Source organism: Lutra lutra, chromosome 13, assembly GCF_902655055.1.
Source record: "Lutra lutra chromosome 13, mLutLut1.2, whole genome shotgun sequence".
Taxonomy (NCBI): Eukaryota; Metazoa; Chordata; class Mammalia; order Carnivora; family Mustelidae; genus Lutra; species Lutra lutra.
The window spans coordinates 42,215,854-42,237,680 of record NC_062290.1 but is presented as its reverse complement, the minus strand read 5'-3'; the positions used below and the strand labels follow the sequence as shown (position 1 = coordinate 42,237,680).

The 21,827-nt window shown below is 39.6% G+C and overlaps 1 non-coding gene across 1 annotated transcript; it reads right to left on the bottom strand.

Annotated features, from left to right (window-relative positions):
- Window positions 1-2,621: 2,621 nt before the first annotated feature.
- Window positions 2,622-2,727, bottom strand: LOC125084195 (small nucleolar RNA U13). The gene has a single exon (XR_007122543.1). It is a non-coding gene; the product is annotated as a small nucleolar RNA U13 (small nucleolar RNA).
- Between the last annotated feature and the right edge of the window lie 19,100 nt (window positions 2,728-21,827).

Here is a 21,827-nt window from a genome sequence, read left to right as displayed (position 1 = left end):
CTCCTTCCCCCCTGCCCTGCCTTCCTCTCTGCCTACTTGTGATCTCTCTCTCTGTCAAATAAATAAATAAAATCTTTAAAAAAAAAAAAAGCAGTCATTAGACATAGTATTCTCTTCTTAAAGGAGACCATGTATGATGTGAGGGAAATAATATTGTACTTACATTTTTGCGGATTTCTCTGGGATCCTTTATATCATGAAAAAGATCTGAAAAACAAATAAAGATATGAAATGATTTGTCTAAGACCTGAGTATCTGGTTCTGCAGGCTCTTTGTAGTTGAAATGGAATCTCTTTTCTTAATTTAGTTTGGATATGTTTACCCACATCAGTTTAGCATTCGTTTGGGTTGCAATGTATAAATGGAGAACTCCAGAATCTTGGTCGTTGGGCATCCGGATAATCTTCTACCAAGGAGAACAAGAAAAGTTGACACTCGTGGAGGTTGGAATGACCACCCTCAGAAAACACACTCAACTACAACCTACTCATTCCCTTGCAAGACCTGCCTTAAAATCATCTAGCCCAGGCCCTAAGTGTCTTTTACCTTCCCCCAGTTTCCTCATTTTGAGGCACTCCTTAGACTCTGTCATGATGTTTTCCCTTAAACAAAAGTTAATTTAGTTTTTTTGATTAACAGGTTGTGTGTGTGTGTGTGTGTGTGCGCACACGCGCGCGCGCGCGTGCGCATTAAGGGAAATCAATACTTCATACAGGCAAAAAACAGATAAGTAAAAAATATATACTGAATGCCAGATAGGCTAAAGTGCTATGGGAAAAAAAAAAAGCCAAGGAAGTGGAAAGGGAAGTACATGTGGGTGGTGGGTAGATGGGGTTGTTCCAATTTTAGATTAGGTAATCAAGGAAGGTCTCCCTGATGGATGACATTGATCAAAGACCTGTTGGTGATGAGAGAGCAAGCATGCAGCTTTTTAGGGAAAGAGCGTTCCAGAAAGAAGGAATAGCAATTTCAAAGAGTGTAAAGCAGGAGCTTGCCTGGGTGTTGAAGAAGTAACAAGGAAGCCAATATGACTAAAGCAGAGAGTGAGCAGGGGCGCCTGGGTGGCTTAGTCAGTTGAGCCTTTGCCTTACGCTCAGGTCATGATCCCAGTGTCCTGGATCAAGGCCCACATTGTGCTCCTTGCTCAGTAGGGAGTCTGCTTTTCCCTTTCCTGCTGGCCCCTCTATCCCTGCTAATGCTCACACTCTCCCCCTCTCAAATAAATTTTAAAAAGAGAGTAAACAGCAGAGAAGTGGGATACGAGGAATAATAAAAGGTAATAGGAGGGAAAAAGGTTGTACAGGACCTTATCTCTAAATGAGATGGGAAACCATTCAGGGGGAACTTTAGAATTCATTTATCAAAGAGTTACATGAAATGTTTAGATTACTTAGGGGATAATTGACATTTTTATGATATTGAGTCTTTCTATCCAGGAAAATGTCATATCTCTCCATTTATCCTAGACTCTCTTTTATGTACTTCAATAAACCTTAATAGCTATTGTCCTATGAATCTTTTAAATTCTTACTAAGTTTATTACTTTGGTTTTAAAGGTTTATTTTTGTTTGGCTTGGTTTTTCATTCTTGTGAAAGGGATTTCCCCCTTTCCATAGCAACCTCTATCTGTATGACCTCTCAGTCAACCACTATCCTGATCTCTATCAAACAGGTTAGTTTTGCCTATTTTTATAAATATATTTATATATTATATTTTATATCCAATGATTAGTATATCCATGTGATGATATATATATGATTTACATGATATACAATCATATGAGTATATAACAGTCATATATGATGTATACTTATATATCATACATCATATCATAATCATATGAATATATACATATAATATATAGAGAAAAACTATTAACCTCTAATATATTCCCCTTATAATTACCTTAAGATAGTTAAAAATTAATGCTAATATCAATTTAGTTCATTCTCTTGGAATATTTTGGTAATAATTATATTGCCTCTGAATAATGACATTTTTTAAAACTCAGCTCTGTGCCCAGCGTGAGGCTTAAACTCACAACTACAAAATCAAGAGTCAGCTGCTCTACCAGATAAGCCAGCCAGACACCCCAGACCGTTTTTTCTCCTCAGTCTTGTGTTACCTAGTTTAACCACATTAGATAGAATTCTCAGAAGGTTTCTGAATCGAAAGGGCAACAACATTTATCTTATTTGTGACATTAATGTGAAATAGGTTTTTTTTTAATAAAGATTTTATTTATTTGAGAGAAAAAGAGGGAGAGCACAAGCAGGGGGAGAGGCAGAAGGAGAAGCAGGCTCCCCACTGAGCAGGAAGCCCTATTACGGGCTTGATCCCAGGTCTCTGAGATCACCACCCAAGCCAAAGGCAGACACTTAATTGACTGAGCCACTCAGGCACCCCTAATATTAAACAATTCTTACATTTACTCCCCTTAAATATAATTTTGACTGTAATATGTATTACAGATTATTTTTACATTAAGAAATTATCTTTCTCTTACTAATTTCCTATTTTTTTAAAACCAAAAGCCTATTTTTGCATTGGTAGTGAGCAATGTAAGTGGGTTTTTTGTTTTGTTTTGTTTTCTTTGTTTTGTTTTGTTTTTGTCTTTTTATGTCAGACAAGTAATGTGCTGATGTCACAACAAGGTTTGAGGGAGACAAAAGTTACACAACAGCATGGACACCTAATCATCACGCTTCTGAACTACATACTAACATACTAATATACCAGTGGTATATTAAACAAGCAAAACTGTGGAGTATAATAAAAATACCCCTATATGTTGTTGCTCATGGTCCAATTAAAATATATTCAGTGGGCAAGCTTTACTCCATCCTCCTGAATGAAACTCGAGTTGGACTTTTTTTTTTTAAGATTTTATTTATTTGATAGACAGAGATCACAAGTAGGCAGAGAGGCAGGCAGAGAGAGAGGAAGGGAAGCAGGCTCCCTGCTGAGCAGAGAGCCCGATGTGGGTGGAGCTCGATTCCAGGACCCTGGGGCCATGACCTGAGCCTAAGGCAGAGACTTTAACCCACTGAGCCACCCAGGTGCCCCAAGTTGGACTTTTCTGATGACTCTTATGTAATTGGAAGTCCAGACATCATCATAAGAGGCAAATCTATTTTCAATACAGCAATTAGAACATCTTGTCCAATATATAAATTAATATATATTAACCCTTTAAAGATTTTTTTTTTTTTTAATTTGACAGAGAGATCACAAGCAGGCAGAGAGGCAGGCAGAGAGAGGAGGAAGCAGGCTCCCCGAGAGAGCAGAGAGCCCGATGCGGGGCTCGATCCCAGGACTCCGAGATCATGACCTGAGCCGAAGGCAGCGGCTTAACCCACTGAGCCACCCAGGCGCCCCTATATTAACCCTTTAATCTGCATGCAAAGGTTAAGATTTCCCCATCCACACACGGTGAGGGCATTGGTTTCAGGTGGGATGCTTGCTTTTACGGAGAAAAACATAGTGAATTTCTTCTTTCCTCATTAACTGTTTAGAAGAAGGAGGTGAAATTAATAGCATTAATACCATTAATTAATTAATTATTAATAATTAATACAATTAATACTTAACTTCTGTCGTAAGATGATTTCATACTCTTTGGATCTAGGAAATTTGTGGCTGTAATTTTTTTTTTAAATTAAAATATTACACATCATATACCTCAGTGGAATTTTACAAAATGAGAACATCCTTGTTACTAGCTCCCAGATCAAAAAACTCCATATTACCAGATTGCAGAACTCTCCCTTATCCCACCTCTTAATCACTATGCTTACCTCTATCAATATAGGTTAGTTTTGCCTATTTTTTTTACCTTTCCATAAATGGAATTATATACAGAATGTACTATTTTGTATCTGGTTTCTTTCACTCCATGTGTGTGAGATTTATCTACGTGATTCAATGATTCAGCAAGCCATTCTTTAATTTATTGCTGGATAATACTCTATTGTATGAATAGATCACATTTATTTATCCATCCCACTGTTGATAGACATTTAGAAAGCTTTCAGTTTGGGCTAATATGAAAAATACTGCTATCAACATCTTGTGCATGTCTTTGATGTATATATGTATACATTTCTGTCAAACTAATTATGGGAAGTAGGATTGGAATTACCGGGTCCAAAGGTCCAGTAAATGTTTAAAGCTGTCTTCTTTCATGTTGAAGACTTTTGTAGATTCTTCTGAGGCTCCTTGCTGGTATTCTCCACCTACTACTCCTATGGCATGGGTAAAAGAATGTCTGTCTGCTGCTCTCCATCAACTTCTGGTTTTCCAGTGGTCCTCTACATTGTCTCTTTCTTGGACATTCATTGCCTTTTGCATGAGTCTTCCTTTTTTTTAAATACATATTTTATTTATTTATTTCAGAGAGAGAGCAAGCACACACAAGCAGGGGGTAGTGCCAGAGGAAGAAGAAGAGGGAGAAGCAAGCAACTCACTGAGCAGGGAGCCCGACACGGGGCTCGAGCCCAGGACCCAAGGATCATGACCTGAGCCAAAGGCAGATGCTTAACTGATTGATCTACCCAGTAGCCCCGCATGAGTCTTAGTCATAAGCCCACAAGGCTCCAGTCTGCCCTACCCCCCCATGTTCCCCCACCACAGAAAATGTATATCAAATTCTCCAAGGGGTTTTCTTAAAGCCCTTGACTAGAGAGTTGGGAGGAAATTTCTACCTCTGTTGCTTGGTGATCTGGGACACAAAATATATCATAAATTTTCTCTAATGAAATCTCTTCAAAATTGTCCTTGAATTCCCCACATCTGAACCTTTGTAATGTTCTTAGAGTTAGTATGGGGTCCAAAATGGATTACTATTCTTGTGAAAATCTGCATATTGGTCTATCTCATGACTCATTGTGTTTCTGGGGTTTTTTTCCCTTGTACGTACGAATCTTTCATTGACCATCAGTCCACATCACAGTCACTATGTGTATTGGAAAACAACCTCAAGGGGAAGGACTTTGAATAGTGTTGCTTATTCTTGTAAATGTTTAAAATTAATTTTATCAGGGGTGCCTGGCTGGCTCAGTTGGTAGTATATGCAACTCTTGACATCAGAATTGTGGGTTCAAGCCCCACCTTGGGTTTAGAGTACCTAAAAATAAAATCTTTTAAAAATTTTAATTAATTAAACAAATAAAATTAATTTTATCAATGGGTGCCAGTCTGGCTCAATAGGTAAAGCATGTAACTCTTGATCTCAGGGTTGTAAATTCAAATCCTGTGCTGGGTGTAAAGATTACTTAAAATTTGAAAAAAAAAAAAAAAAAACACCCTTTTGGGGCAGCTGGGTGGCTCAGTCAGTTAAGTGTCTGCCTTGCACTCAGGTCACGATCCTGGAGTCCTGAGATTGAGTCTTGGGATCCAACTACGTGTCATGCTCTCTGATTGGGGAGGAGACTGCTTCTCCCTCTCCTTCTGCCACTCCCCTCTGCTTGTGCCTGGTCTCTCTCTCTCTACCAAACTAATAAGTAAAATCTTTTTAAAAAATTAAAATTAATAAAAATTTTTAAATCTTAAAAAATTTTTAATAAATAAAATTAATTTTATCAAGTAATTAAACAATAGGAAAGCTTCTCTCTCTTATGAAAGATGCTGTATTTCTTTTGAGTTATTGTAGCATTATTTTTTTAGTTGATACACAATATTACATTAGTTTCAGGTATACAACATAATGATTCAACAGGTTTCTATGTTATGCTATGCTCACCACGAGTGTAGCTAGCATCTGTCACATACAGTCTTATTACAATATCAATGACTATATTCCTTATGCCCTTCCTTTTGTTTTTTTAAATATTTATTTATTTATTTGAGAGAGAGAGCTAGAATACATGTGCACGTCAGTGGAGGGGGTGGGTAGAGGGAGAGATTCTGCAAGCTACTTCCCGCCCAGTGCAGAGCTTGACCTTGGGCTCCATCCCACAACCCTTGAGATCATGACCTGAGCCAAAATCAAAGGGTCAGAGGCTTAACCGACTGAGCCATCCAGGCGCCCCTGTAGTCAATTAGAACCTTAAGCTAGATATTTCAAGCAGAAAGGTATTTATTATATTTAATGGAAGAGCTTACCAAGTAACCAGAAGGGCTGAAGGAAAAAGCTCTACATTGAGTGTAAGAGACAGTAACCTCGTGGCCTGTAATGAAATGTGCGTGGATCTTGGTTGTCCAACTCTTGGGGATACCACATCCCTTATAACCGGAGTGGCTCTGGTACTTGTTTTAACCAATAAAATCAGTGAAGTGATACTGCACAGCTCTGGTCCTAGAGCTTCAGGAAGACCTGACACCATTCGCTGTTCACTCTGGAGAAACCCCCTGCCTCTAAGAAGTCCAGTTACCCTGGGGAGAAACCAGTTGCAGAAACTACATGGAGGAGTGGAGGCACAGGACCAAATAGGGAAGACCTGAGGAGGAACCCAGCCAAATGGGAGAACCGAGGCCACAGACAGTGGCCAGTCTCCAGCTATTTGAGTTACTCTAACCAGGGCACCAGATAAGTAAGAGAAGAAGCCACCTTGGATGGCTCAGCCCCTGCAGATACTACATGGAACTCCTATGAAATATTTCCTCTGTGGCCTGTTCAAAGTTTTTGACGTAATTAGGAGAAATAGCAACATAGTTGTTTTTTGAAACCCCTAAATTTTGAAGTAGTCTGTTACACAGCAATAAATAACCAGAAAAAATCTCCCAAACTCTGAGGGGGGAGGAAAAAAAAATAAACCTTCCAAAATCATGTGTGTTATTCTTAAATTCTGCCCTTACCCCAGCCCACTTCTTGTTGTAACTCCAATAAATTAAGAACAAGTGTCCGAGTCCCCTGGGTGGCTCAGTTGGTTGAGCATCTGCCTTCGGCTCACATCATGATCCCAGGGTCCTGAGGTCGAGTCCTGCATCCTGTTCCCTGTTCCGTGGGGAGTCTGCTTCTCCTACTTCCTGTTGCTCCCCCTGCTTGTGCCCTCTCTTTTTCTCTCTTCTCTCTCTGACAAACAAATAAATAAACCCCCCCCCCAAAAAGAGCAATTGTCAAAGCAAGCTACAAGAGCACTTAGAGGGAGCACACAGGTAGTTTTGCAAAAGGGTGCAGATGTGTGCAAAGTTTTAAGGTCCTTTACACGCTCCAGAGCAGCCGGACCTTTCTTTCACCTTCTATAGGTAGTTTATGTTGTCTCTTTATTTTATTTTATTTTATCTTATTTTATTTTATTTTTATTTTGTCTCTGGTTTTAGACATCATCCCAAATTTGTATTTACTTCCATTTTTCAAAGCAGATTTATTAAGATTTGTTTTACATGCCATCAGATTGGTCCATTGGTCCATACAATTAGATCGGTTTCTCTGTTTGTAAATTTATAAAGTTGGGCAACCATCATCACAATCCGATCTGCTCCTTATTTCTGTAGATTTGCCATTTATTGACATTTCACATAAATGGAATCATATCACATCCACTTTTAAAAGAAAAAGGATCTGCATTTGTTTTTACCCAAACAATGCATGCTTTGTCTTAAAACTTCAAAAATACAGGTTTTAAAAAAAAGAAAAATGTTTTAAAAAGCAACTGTAACCCCACTACCAGGAGCTAAGGACAGTTAACATATGGGTATACATAAAAAAGAGAAAGTAAAGTCAAAAACTTTTTTGTAGCCTACAGGCCCTGCATGATCCGGAGACTTTCAACATCAGCTAAGGCTTTGTTCCTACCTGTCTCTGTACACTCCAGCCCAACAGGTTTTATTTCCTTTTCAAGAATATACCAAGCTCTTCACACATGCTGCTCATCTTGCCTGGAACTCTTCCTTCACCCCTGGAGTGAGTAGCTCTTTCTCCTCCTTTGAGGAACTGTTTAGACCCTATCTCTACAGAAAACCATCCCTGATTACCTTGCCTAAATTAGGACCAAACTACCTTCCTTTTCATATGTTCTCTTCATACCACCTGATTTGATCTGAAACTTATTCATGTGCCTGCTTTTATTTTTGTTTGTTCTTTTATCTCCTCTATTTGATAGTAAATTTCATAAGGGCATGAATGCCCAATAGCGAATATGTTTAGTGCTGTATCCTTCACACTTCTTACCAAACAGATTAAGTGTTAGTGGAATGAATGAGTTAAATAAAGCCTATTGTCCTCTCTGTGCCTCAGTTCCCTCAACAAAAGTAGGGAAAAAAGTTGTAGATTTCTCATAGGATTTTTGTGACGACATAGTAAACTCTCAATAATTTTTAAATTATTATTGTCATCATCATTTTGGAATCTTTGGGATGACTTTTTTTTTATTAACTTATTCAATCTGGAATTTTCAGTCTTTATTTTGGTTTTGCAATTTTCTTCACTTCAAATGTCCTATTTCTTTGGGTTGTTTAATCCTGTCCTCTTTTATGTAGCTGGTGTAGGAAGAAGGCCTTGAGTCTCATCCTTCCATCCTTCTTTCCTGTCTAGAAGACCAAGGAGAATTCAGGGTGGGGCCCAAGATTAAGACGACAGGGAGGGTATGGATGTCCAGAACTGTGCTCTATGCCTTCAAAAGAAATGCTTGATTTTCCTTAAGACTCTTTTTCTTGGCTTCATCTTTCTGAGCCTCTTCTCAACTGTAGAGAAAAATTTTCATGGCCCTTAGGAATGACCAAGTTTAGTCTGTTTGTAATGAGGTTTAAGGCTATAGGGATTTTAAAAAAAAATACTGTAAGATCCCTTGAGATTCAACCCAGCACAATAAACCCAAGAGTTACACCTTAGAGAATCAAAGACATGATTCTTTGGCAAGAACCATGTACATTATCTGAGTTGTTCTCTATATACATCTCTTCATGACTTCTGGGGGAAGACCACCAACCAAGGTCCCAATGTTACTGCTCATTCTCTCTTTCCATCAGAGACATGACTCACACATAGAATTGTGAGGTGTCTCTCTATCCCAATGACCCTACTCTCCTCCAAGTAAATTAGGACAAGAAGTGTTCATGTTAGGATCAGGAAAGTGTTCTGGAGATGGCGGTGATGGTTGCAACACAATGCAGATGTAAATTTACTGAATGCCACTAGACTGCATTTAAAAATTGTTAAAATGGGGGGCACCTGGGTGGCCCAGTCATTGAGAGTCTGCCTCTGGGTCAGGTCATGATCCCCAGGTCCTGGGATTGAGCGAAGTGTCAGGCTCCCTGCTGTGCAAGAAGCCTGCTTCTCCCTCTCCCACTTCCCCAGCTTGTGTTCTCTCTCTCTCTATGTCTCTCTTTGTCAAATAAATAAATACAATCTTTAGGGGAAAAAAAAAAAAAGACAACACCTTCTACATCTGCACTGTCTACAAAAAACCATTCTGACTTTCACTGGTGATGATGTTGCATGTGGATTAAATGTCCCAAGACACTACCAGTGTATTGCTTATTGGTGCCATTAAGTGACAAATTTTATGATGTGAAAACTAAGCTTGAGTGAACGTATGCAACACTAAATCATTCTGAACCCCAGAAATCCATGTCACTGAAACCATGCAAAAAAGGAAAACAATTTCCAAATAATGGAATAAAATTACAGCTTAGTTTTCCTTGTTCTGTATTTATATTTTCACAATCAGGGTTTCTTCAATTTTTATGTAGTTTAAAATTATTATGACATCTTCCTTTACAAACATTTGTACATAGATTTTTTTCAATACGGTTTTATTTTATATTGTTTAAATTCTATGTATTTAATTTGATTCTACTATTCATAGCTAACTTATAATAGAAATACTGCAATATTATGAAGATTTAGAAATCTTATCCGAAGTTCCTTGATTGGAAAAAAAGTAAACAAAGGACCCATAGGAGGACGGAATTTGACTTCCTTCTCTGAACTTTGAGAGCTATTTTTTTTGTTGCTTTATGTTGGTATATTTTCCTCTTTCTCTCGTTATATAGATATTTTTGTTCTTTGCACTCCAATGGAGAGTAAGATAGTATCTGAGACATTTAATAATTATCTGCAGACGGGGCGCCTGGGTGGCTCAGTGGGTTAAGCCTCTGCCTTCGGCTCAGGTCATGATCCCAGGGTCATGGGATCGAGCCCCACATTGGGCTCTCTGCTCAGTGGGGAGCCTGCTTCCCCCTCTCTCTCTGCCTGCTGCTCTGCTTACTTGTGATCTCTGTCTGTCGAATAAATAAATAAAATCTTTAAAAAAAATAATTATCTGCAGTTGAATATATATTGGTTAGTTAAAACAAAAAAGGGAGAACTACATCACCCAATGATAAATTACTTCCTACAAGTAATGGTTCATAAACATGCTTAGGCAGGAGAGAAGCAGCTAGATATACTAGAGAACACTCAAGCATTGTAAACAGAATAGAGGAAAAGGAGAGGAAGCCAACAGAAATATAAGAACCAAAACAAAGTCAAAAGACAAGACTCTGGGCAACATGTGATAGCCTAAATCCAAAGAAGGGACTCCTTTTTTCCTTCTAGGAGGTAGGTACCAGGGCAGTGGAAAAATGAGCTTGCACAGTAAGATCAATGAGGACAACATATATGATTTAAGAATTAAATTCTTGGCTAGGACAAAAGGGACAGAAGAAATGGACTAAGACATAGTCCTAACCCTCCAAGCATTTCAATCATTTTGAATCCCTAAGTGATGAGATTCAGCTTCCATTCGTCTGGTTTACTTAGTGTGATGGTTTGTTCCGTGCTAATTTAAATAAGCTGGATCACATTTCCCAAAATCCTCTTCCCTGAAAGATTCCAAATTAGAGTTGGTCAAAAGAATTTCAGAGAGGGATGCCTGGGTGGCTCAGTTGGTTAAGCGGCTGCTTTCGGCTCAGGTCATGATCCCAGAGTCCTGGGATCGAGTCCCACATCGGGCTCCTTGCTCAGCAGGGAGCCTGCTTCTCCCTCTGCCTCTGCCTGCCACTCTATCTGCCTGTGCTCACTCTTGCTCTCTCTCTCTCTCTCTGACAAATAAATAAATAAAATCTTAAAAAAAAAAAAGAATTTCAGAGAGATCTGGAAGGTGGAAATGAAGCAGCAGCCATTACTCCACAGGTCCTTGTGGTTAGATGCTGGAAGAGACAGATGTAGAGGACCAGCAGGTGTCAGTTTGTCTTTATTGTCCTCCAATCCATACCTGGCTCTTCTTCCCAACTTTTGACCCCGTTGACCAACAGTGGCCTAAACCAGATGTTTGGCAGCTGATCCTCAGGGGTGGTAGCTGAATGGAGGCACACCTTCCTAGAGATCTTCCCATAAGCCTTCCCAGTCAGTCCTATTTTGGCAGCTGGACATGTTTGGTTTCTTAGATTGACTCCTTAGTTTCTACCTCTCTCATATTCTAATGTGTTTTTTTGGACCTTTTCTTCTCTGGTTCCTGCCCCAATTGTAAAAGTTCTACTTCCTGGAGAAAAGAAAAAGAAAAAAGAAACTTTTCTCCCACAACTCATAGTGGTTCTGCCTCCCTGACTAAAAGAGTTGTTAATTTCAGAAGAAACTGTGCTGGCTCAATAATTCCCAAATAGTTGTGCTAGGTTTAAAGTCCCCATTGAAGAGCTTTCTTTGTTGTTTGTAGTAGAAATACATGAAATTAGGGGGACCTTACATTCATCCGGTGTGAAGTACGAAATGACTAATTCTAACTGGATCTCTGATCTCAAGGATCTTCCAGGCTAATTAGGAAGAGAGATTTACCTAAGTGTATTATACAGATATATATGGATCCATGTAGCAGATACCATTGTTTGGCTAACTGAATTCCTATTGACAATATTTTCCTCACTTGTACTTTCCAGCTATGAGTGGCTATGTAACAGAATATTGTCCAATGAGATAAAATGAGAAGTCTGCTCAATGTGACTTTTGGAAGAACTTTTTTTTTCTTTTTAAGATTTTATTTATTTATTTGAGAGAGTAGAAGTGGGGTGGGGGAGAGCAGAGGGAGAAGGAGAAACAGGCTCCCCACTGAGCAGGGAACCTGCCTCAGGCTTGATCCCACGGCCTTGGGATCATGACCTTAGCTGAAGGCAGATGCTTAACTGACTGAGCCACCCAGGTACCCCAGAACTTTTGTTTTCTAAATAAAATGAGGTGGACCAGCAAAGCCTAACCCTTCATTCTATGCCCTTTTTTCCTACCTAAAATTCAGACGTAGTTCCCAGAAGAGTAGTCATCTGCTTACAGGTAGATGAGCCAGTGTGAGAAAAAGGTCAAGTGAATTGAAGAGACACTGGCCAGGAGTAATAAGTTACAGTGCCAGCATCTATCTCTTAATTTCTTTTGCATAAGCCTCTACAACAGAGACTACTGTTAATTAAAGCTGAAAGTATTTTAAACTGAGACAATATGTTAATTAAAAAAAATAAGTACTACAGAGAGTAGTATATATAGGATTTTAGAATAGGATAATGAGGTTAGAAAGAGACCTAAGAGGAGAAACTAGATCTGGACTTTTAAGAGAAGAAAAAAATAATAATAAGCAGAGAATGATTGAAGAGCATTTCTGAGGAAGATAATGGTATAAAGAAAGGCACAGGGAGAAAAGCATAAAACATAAACCAATATTTTCATTTATGCATGAGCTAATGAAGTTTCTATACGGGAGTGGTTCATTGAGAAAATAAAGAAGGATAATGTAGTGAAAGAAAATATTTACCAAAGCCTGCTTTGTGTCAGGCCCTGTATCCTTAGTAGACAGTCATGAATACAAACAAGTTCAATTCCACTAGAGATGAAGGTTAAGTTGTGAGTGGTGAAGTAGAGGCAAACTATTTTTAATAAACAATTTTTCTGCCCACAAACTTGGTGGTAAAGGGAAAGTAGGAAAATAGGCCCACAGGACATTGTAAAGAAAACAAACATAAGAGGTCTCTGAAACGTGAAGAGATTACAAACTGGCTAGAGACTTTGGGACCCAAGGAATGATACAGTGGTGAATTGTCTGCTGGATTTTCTTTTTGCCTCATACATCTTGAAATAGGAGCTAGAAAAGCCAGCAACTAGAAATTTCAACAGACACAAACAAAACCTATTAAAAAAGAGCCTGCCCTCTATAGCCAATGAACAAGGAAAGGGGCAGCCTAGCAAGACAGAAAAGTTTAGATAATTATTACCCTACTCTAACCAAACACCGAGGACAAAACTGTGGTCTTACACCCATGATAAAAGAAGGAAACTTGAAACATCTGAAGAAAGAACAATGGAAAGCGTAAAACTATAGATAAACACAACAGACTTAACTTCTCCTCTTGAGTATTTCTAAATTATGTTTGATGGTTGAAGCAAAGTTATACATTCTGATGTGGTTCTTGGTGTGTATAAAGGAAATATTTAGACAGCCATCTTATAAATAGTGAAGAGTAAAAGGACTAAGAGTTAAGGTTTCTATACTTCGCTCAAACTAGTAAAATATCAACAGAAGTAGACTATCATAAATTATGTATATATAATATAATGCCTATAGCAACAACTGAAGAATTCATATGAAGAAATATACTAAAAAAAATATGGATAAATCAATATGGAATTTTAATAAAGGTTCAATAACCTTCAGGAAGGTAGGAAAAAGGAAACAAAAAATACGAGAATTAAGCTCTAAAATACTGAAGATTACATTAAATGTAAGTGTTCTAAATATACCAAAAGACAGAGATTGGCACCATGGATTGAAAATATGACCCAACTGTGGCACCTGGCTGATTCAGTTAGTAGAGCATGTGACTCTTGATCTGGAGGTCATGAGTTCAAGTTCCATGTTGGGTGTAGAGATTATTAAAAATAAGAAATAAAAAAAAATCTTTAAAAAACAGTTAAATCTTTAAAAGCTTTAACCTTAAAAACAAAACAAAACAAAAACAACTAGGGTGCCCAGGGACTCAGTTGGTAAGCATCTGCCTTTGGCTCAAGTCATGATCCCAGGATCCTGGGACGGAACTCCAAGTCCAGCTCCCTGCTCAATGGGAGTCTGCTTCTCCCTCTCCCTCTCCCACTCCCCCTGCTTGTGCATGCTTACTCTTTTTCTCTGTCAAATAAATAAATAACACCTTAAAAAAAAGAAAACCCAACTATTTGCTGTCTACAAGAAATCCACCTCGGATATAAAACATGTTAGTAAAAGGCTGGAAAAAGTTATACTGTGAAAACATTTATCAGAAAAAAGTAGGAATAGCTATATTAATATCACATAAAGTAGATTTCTGAGCAAAAAAGAATTACCAGAAATAAAGGGGAACAATAAATAATGATAAAAGTTGACAAAGAAAATACAGCAAAAACGTAGCAATTCTCAATGTATATATTCCAAACAACAGCTACAAAATACATAAAGCAGAAACTGATAGAACTGAAAGGAGAAATAGATAAATCTACAACTATAGTTGGAGACTTCAGTTTCTTTCTGTTAATTATTGATAGTGCAAATAAATAGAAAATAATGGAGTATATACAAGAACTCAATGATATCAACCAGCAGGATAGGATATAAATCGACATTTATTAATTCTACTTAACAAAGCAAAATAGGGGCACCTGGCTGGCTCTGCTGGTGCAGCATGCATCTTGATCTTGGGGTTGTAAATTCGAGCCCCACATTGGTACAGAGTTCACTTAAAAATAAGAAAATCTTGGGGCACCTGGGTGGCTCAGTGGGTTAAAGTCTCTGTCTTCGGCTCAGGTCATGATCTCAGGGTCCTGGGATCGAGCCCCACATCGGGCTCTCTGCTCAGCAGGGAGCCTGCTTTCCCCCTCTCTCTCTGCCTGTTCTTCTGCCTACTTGTGATCTCTGTCTGTCAAATAAATAAATGAAATCCTTAAAAAAGAAAAAAAAAGAAAATCTTGAAAAAATTGCAGAATATACAGTCATTACAAATACATAATTAGAGCGCCTGGGTGGCTCAGTCGACTGGATGTCTGTCTTAGGCTTAGGTCATGATCCCAGGGTCTGGGATCAAGTCCTGCATCTAGCTCCCTGCTCAAAGGGGAGCATTCTTCTCCCTCCCCTTCTACACTCCTGCTTGTGCTCTCTCTCTCTGTCCTGTGCGCTCTCTCTCTAATAAATAAATAAAATATTTTTTAAAAAACACATGATTAGACCATATCTGGGGCCATAAAACAATCCTCAAAAAATTTAAAAGAACTATGGGGCAACTGGGTGGCTCAGTCAGTTAAGTGCCTGCCTTTGGTTCTGGTGGTGATCTCTGGGTCCTGCATTGGGCACCTTGCTCAGTGGGGAGTCTGCTTCTCCCTCTTCCTCTGCCTCTGCCTCCCACTCATGCCCCATCTCTCTCTTTCTTTCTCAATCAAATAGATAAATAACAAATCTTTTTGCTGCTCCCTCTGCTTGTGCTCTCTCCCTCTCTCCCTCTGTCAAATAAATGAAAAACACTTTTAAATAAATAAATAATAAAATAACAGGGAGAGATCTTAAACATAAGATATTAAACTGTAAAATTTTAAACAAGAAAACATAGGAGGAAAAACCTTTACAACCCAGGACTTGATGAAGAGTTCTTAGACGTGACAATAAAAACATAACGTATAAAAGAAAAAAGTTGCTAAATTGGATTTCATCAATATTAACAACTTCTAGTCTGTGAAAGAGCCTGTAAAGAAGATGAAAGGGCAAGATATAGACTGGGAGGAAACGTTAGCAAATCACACCTGACAAAGAATTCTTACCTAAAATATAGAAAGAATGCTTAAAAAATTAATCCAATTATAAATTTGGCTAAGGGGGCGCTTGGATGGCTCAGATGGTTGAGCGGCTGCCTTTGGCTCAGGTCATGATCTCCAGGTCCTGGGATCGAGTCCCACATCAGGCTCCCCGCTCAGTGGGGAGTCTGGCTCTCCCTCTCCCTCTGCCTCTCCCCCTGCTTGTGTGCTCGTTCGTTCTCTCTTTCTCCAATGAATAAATAAAATATTTTTTTAAAAAGGAAAGAAAGTTGGCTAGGAACACGAAGAGACAACTCACCAAGGAGGACATACAGATGGCAAATAAGCACATGAAAAGATGTTTACTATCACAAATCATTAGGGAAATGAAAATGAAGACCACACCTATTAGAGCAGTGAAAAGAAAAACTAGTGACAATCCAAATGGTGATGAAGGTGTGGAAAACTAGATCTCTCATACATTGTTGGTGGGAATGTAAAATACACAGCCATTCTGGAAAACGGTTCGACGATTTCTTAAAAAACCTAAGTATGCAACTAAAATATGACCCAGTAATTGTACTCCTGGGCATGCATCCCAGAGGAACAAAAACTTTTATCTACACAAAACATGTGCAGGAATGTTTACAGCAGCTTTCATTGTAATAGCAAAATTCTGGAAACAACCAAAACGTCCTCCAACAGGTAAATGGTTAAAGGAACTAGGTAAATCTAAACCATGGAATCTACTGAGATATAAAAAGTATGAACTTTTGATATGCAGAAAAATTTAAATGGGGGTACCTGGGTGGGCTCAATCATTTCAGCATCTGCCTTTGGCTCAGTCATGATCTCAGGGTCCTGGGATTGAGCCCAGCTTCGGGCCCTTGCTCAATAGGGAGTGTGCTTCTCCCTCTCCCTCTGCCTCTCCTTCCACTCAGGTTCACGCTCTCTTACATAAATAAATAAATAAAACCTTTCAAAAAAAAAAAAACCCAGAAAACTTATATGGATTTTTTTTCTCAAAGATTTTATTAATTTATTTGACAGAGAGAGGAGAGAGACAGCAAGAGAGGGAGCACAAGCAGGGGGAGTGGGAAAAGGAGAAGGATGCTTTCGGCTGAGCATGGAAGCACCCAGGACCGTGCGGGGCTCAATCCAGGACTATGGGATCATGACCTGAGCCAAAGACAGATGCTTAACGACTGAGCCACTCAGGCGCCCCTTAAATGGATTTTAAAAGCATTAAGATGAATGGAAATAGCCCTTCTGCAAAGGTTATATGCTGTATGATTCCATATATATATAATGAAATGAAATGACAAAATTTGAAATGACAAAATTATAGGGACAGAGAAATGATTGGCGATAGCCAACAGTTAGGGATGGCAAGGGGCAAGAGGTTGGGATGCCTCTAAAGTAGGTGGTAACTATAGGGAGATATTCATGGTCATGCAGGAAAAAAAAGAAAGCAGGGGCGCCTTGGCTCTGGTCATGATCCCAGGGTCCTGGAATCAAGTCCCACATCGGGCTCCTGGCTCAGCAGGGAGTCTGCTTCTCCCTCTGCCTGTCTCTCCCCTTGCCTGTGCTTGTGTGCTCTCTCGCTCTCTCTCTCTGACAAATAAATAAAAATAAAACAAATAAGCACAAATAAAATAAAAACACAAATAAACACACACGCACACACATACACACAAAAAGAAAACATTGTAGGAGACAAGGGTCACACACACATGAGAAGACACTACAAAAACTGTCTGTCTTTCCTTCTTCTAGCCATATTCTTAACAAATTCCAAATTCCAAATGCTTATTGAAGCTAAGGAAAGCCAGGGTAAGGTAGGCCTAGACCAGATTTATGACATCTCTGACTGAACTAGGTCTTTCTTTTTTTTTTTTTTAAGATTTTATTTATTTATTTGACAGTGAGAGAGGAAACACAAGCAGGAGGGTGGGAGAGGGAGAAGCAGGCTTCCCGCTGAGCAGGGATCCCGATGAAATGCAGGGCTTGATCCCAGGACACTGGGATTGTGACATGAGCCAAAGGCAGCCACTTAATGGCTGAGCCACCCAGGTGCCCCTAACTAGGTCTTTGATTAATGCCTTTTATATTCCCCTTATTCTTGCTAACTTCCCCATCACGAGGCTTGAAGGATCACACAATAGAAAAGTTCAGGATTATGGTTCATACTCATGAGTTTAACATCTGTTATAAATACTGCATATTTATGGTAGGAAATTGTGTATATTCTACATAAAAGATGTGAAGGAAAGAATTATCATTATTTAATTTGGGGGATATGTATCAAATCTGATTTGGAAAGATTTCCATCAAAACTATTAAATGAATGTATTTTAGTCCATGAAAACATGTCAGTGCTTTTATTTTTTTATTTTTTATTTTTATTATTTTTTAAGATTTTATTTATTTGACAAAGCAAGATCACAAGTAGGCAGAGAGGCAGGCAGAGAGAGAGGGGGAAGCAGGCTCCCTGCTGAGCAGAGAGCCAGATGCGGGTCTCGATCCTAGAACCCTGGGATCATGACCTGAGCTGAAGGCAGAGGCTTAAACCACTGAGCCACCCAGGTGCCCCTATGTCAGTGCTTTTAAAGGGTTAACCTTTAAGTACATGAAAAAGTCATAAAGTCAAAACAAAAACAAATATCTTTTAAAGTGTCTTTTTATCTGTTTTCTCAGACTAAAACACTAGGGAGTTTTTCACATGCCCCTTCCTTTTATTCAACAAATATTTGTTGAGAAAAAATTTTATTTAGTGCCCGGTAAATGCCAGGCACTGGTGACTAGAAGTTGCCCATTTCTTTCTTTTTTAAAAATTTTACTTATTCATTTGAGAAAGAGAGAGAGAGAATACCAGCAGGGGGAGAGGCACAGAGAGGGAGAAGCAGACTCCCTGCTGAGCCAGCCAGGGAGCTGGATGTGGGGCTCAATCCCAGGACCTGGAGATCATGACCTGAGCTGAAGGCAGATACTCAACCATCGGAGCCACCCCGGCAGCGATGGTGCCTATTTCAAAATGGTTTAAATATTAGTTTGAAGGATTGTAAATAAGAAATTACGCCACAGTAAGATGGGGTCTGAAACCTTTCCAGAGGTGATTTTGGGGTTGAGTCTCTTAAAACCGGGAGTTAAATAAAATGAGCTGATGTAGGGACAAGTTGGGGAATGGGGTGGGGTAGAGGAAGGTCGTTAGGAAATTTGATGCTGAAAATACTTTCAAGTCAAAAGACAGAGGTGGAAGAGTGAGCGCTGGCTGCTTTTCCTTCTAGCATCTTTTTCTAATTATAAGCTCCTTGGCTTCCGGCACTGCTGGCACCCTGCTCCACCTAGAGGTGGTGTGGGACCACACCAAGGCGTGGACTGGAGAATTGACTGGTTGCAGCATTGTCTTGGCCGCTTGACAAGATGTGTGATTTGGGGCAGTTCGCTGAACTTTTGTGAACCTGTTTTCTCATCTGTAAAATGGGGATAGGAGCACCCTGATAAAATGAAAGACTGTAGATCAAGTTCCTTCCTGAATTCATTTAGATCTCCTTCCCCACCTCACCTCCCCACCCCTTGTTTCAGTTGTTTCGGAAATTGTATTCTTTCTCCTTACAACTTTCTCATTGCCCTTCAATCTCCATCTTGCTGTACTTTTCCTGGCATCCCCTCCCTAAAAAGATGGAGTATGGGGGCAGCTGGAGAGGGACACAGGCTCTCAGTAGTTCAGAAAAGCTTTCCAAGTAGCTCTGGCGAGGGCAACCCCCCCTCCTCCCTCTCCACTCCCCCTTTCCCTCATTCCAAACTGCTGTTCCCAGGGATCCTGGGCTTTTGTTCTCCGGAGGCTTAAACTACCACCTGTTTTGCCCCGACTTACTGTTTTCCAGGGCTTCCCTTGTTGTCTATAGACGATCACAAATTGAAATTGCCAAGTTTAAAGACACCAAGAGCTAAGTTTGTACTTTCTATTTTTAACAGTCACACTGAAACATCAATGTTTTTCCACTTTCCCTCTATTTTCATGTCTTTTCTGAGGAGCACCCCCCACTCTCAGTTACCACTCCCTTTTTTTTTGTTTGTTTTATCATTTAACACTAATAAAAAGTTATCTTTTAATATGCATTACAAATTATCTATTATACCTGTTTTCCTTACTTGGTTTACAGCAATAATCTCTCAAAGTTGAATATGCATAAGAATCACCTGGGGTTCTGGTTAAAATGCAGAATATGATTTAGCAGGTCTGGGGAGATAAAGCCCATGCTGCTGGGCCCTGGACCATACTTGGAATTGCAAAGCCTTAAAAGACTTAGAACAAAGGAGGTGTGCAAGAAATGGTAGCTGAATGATGCCTTGGTCTCTCCTACTCAGTATCTTGGAATTTTCTTCAATACATCTTTGTCCACTTTTCCTGTGCATGATTTATGGCTAACGCCTGGCAATCATTCTTTTGTGTACTTAGTTGTTCACTTTCTTGCCTTTTTCAGTCACCAGTCTCCTCTAGAAATGGTCACTTTGGGAGTACAACAGTAACCTCCAACCTCTTTCTACTGTCATCTACTTTGTAGCAAGCAAGAATAACTTTTTAAAGAATCATCTTTACTTTCTTGCTCAGCAAACAGTGGTAGTTCCCTAGCATACATCATATCAAACTCATTCAGGAGGAGAGGCTTCCAGACCTTTCTCTAACCTTTCCCTCTTCATTGCCAGTCAGTTTCTCTTTTTGCAACACTTGGAAACCTCTGCCTGTTGCTAAGGTATGATTTAGTTTCTTCAGATTCTAGGCAGGACAGTTTGCATTAGGGATGCCTTCATTCTTTTTAAGGGAGTATCTCTTTCAAAGTACTCCTCTCAAATTTACCTACTTTAATAAAGCTTTCCCTGATTTATTCCCAGTTGTGAGTTCTTCATTTAAAGGAGTATGCGCTACATACCATTATTGATACATTTTAATATTCTTAAACTTTTTCATATTTTATTTTAGATGGGAAGTATTTGTGCCTTTTGTTCGTGGTTGTATGCCCAGCGCCTAAAAATGCTTGACACACAGTAGGTACATTTGGGGGGGAATTCAGTGAAGCATGAAACAAAACTCAAGATTTTTATTAATTTTCTAAATGCCTTTTTAATTTACTACATGTATTGGGTGAATGTTAATTGTTAGGTAAAATTAGGCAATTCTAGTGACACAGTTCTGGTACAGTAAAAATATTAAAATATCAATTCATATTAGAGAGTTGGGCATGTTACTGCCAACGTCTTAAAAAGTGTATTAGCTGAAGGATCAAAAAATAAAATAATTTTAGAAATCTCTTGAGTATTTTAAGAGACAAAACATGTGAGGTTTAACAACACGTCTACACTTGACCACCACCCAGCTACCATTCTACTAAACAAATACAATTTAGATGCAGCTAAAATTTAGCAGGGGCCCAAACCCACATCCTATCTGAAAATCTTATGCTTTCCTGTCATTGTTCTCTTCCCTTCACATTTTGCATTCGTTAGGATTGTAGTTTTAATAGTTCTTGGTGCTTTAAATTTAAAAAGAAAAGAAATAGGGCTTTCTCATATTACAATTTCAAGGAAAAGGCCCATTCAGCGAGGTATAAGAGGCCTACAAGCTGCACACCCTGCAACAGCCTCACACTCCGATTTCATCTATGGGTTTTTGTACAGTTCTTTTTTGGATGGATGGTGCAAACCGCGCAAGTGCAGCATTAAAGCCTCCCCGCCCTGGGAAACGATGCAAGAACATGCAGCTTAGGCTGCCAGGTTCTCCCTAACACACAGCCAAGGGCTGGAGGCCCGGATACCCGCCCCCAAACCCCGTCCACAACAATCGTTTCCTCCCTCCCCGCCTTTTACATACAGTACACATACAAATACACACACGCAGAGCAGCCAGCAGGGGCGGGCCGGGCCAGACCACTCTGCAAACCGCAGGGGGGAGCTGCCGACGACGGAGCTTTTTTCTCCCACTTATTTGTTCCTTTGCCTCAGTATCTCTCTCGGCTTGGCTGTAACTGTCGGGAAGAAGCCAAGCTGGGGATCTATCGGCTTCCGAAGTTCCGCTTCCGAGCCCCACACCTCAGGCGGGTGCTGCGTTGTCCCCCCGCCCTCGGCCCGCCGTTGGTCCCGCCCCAGTGCTAGCGGGCGCCGAGCGGGAGCCGCGCGGGA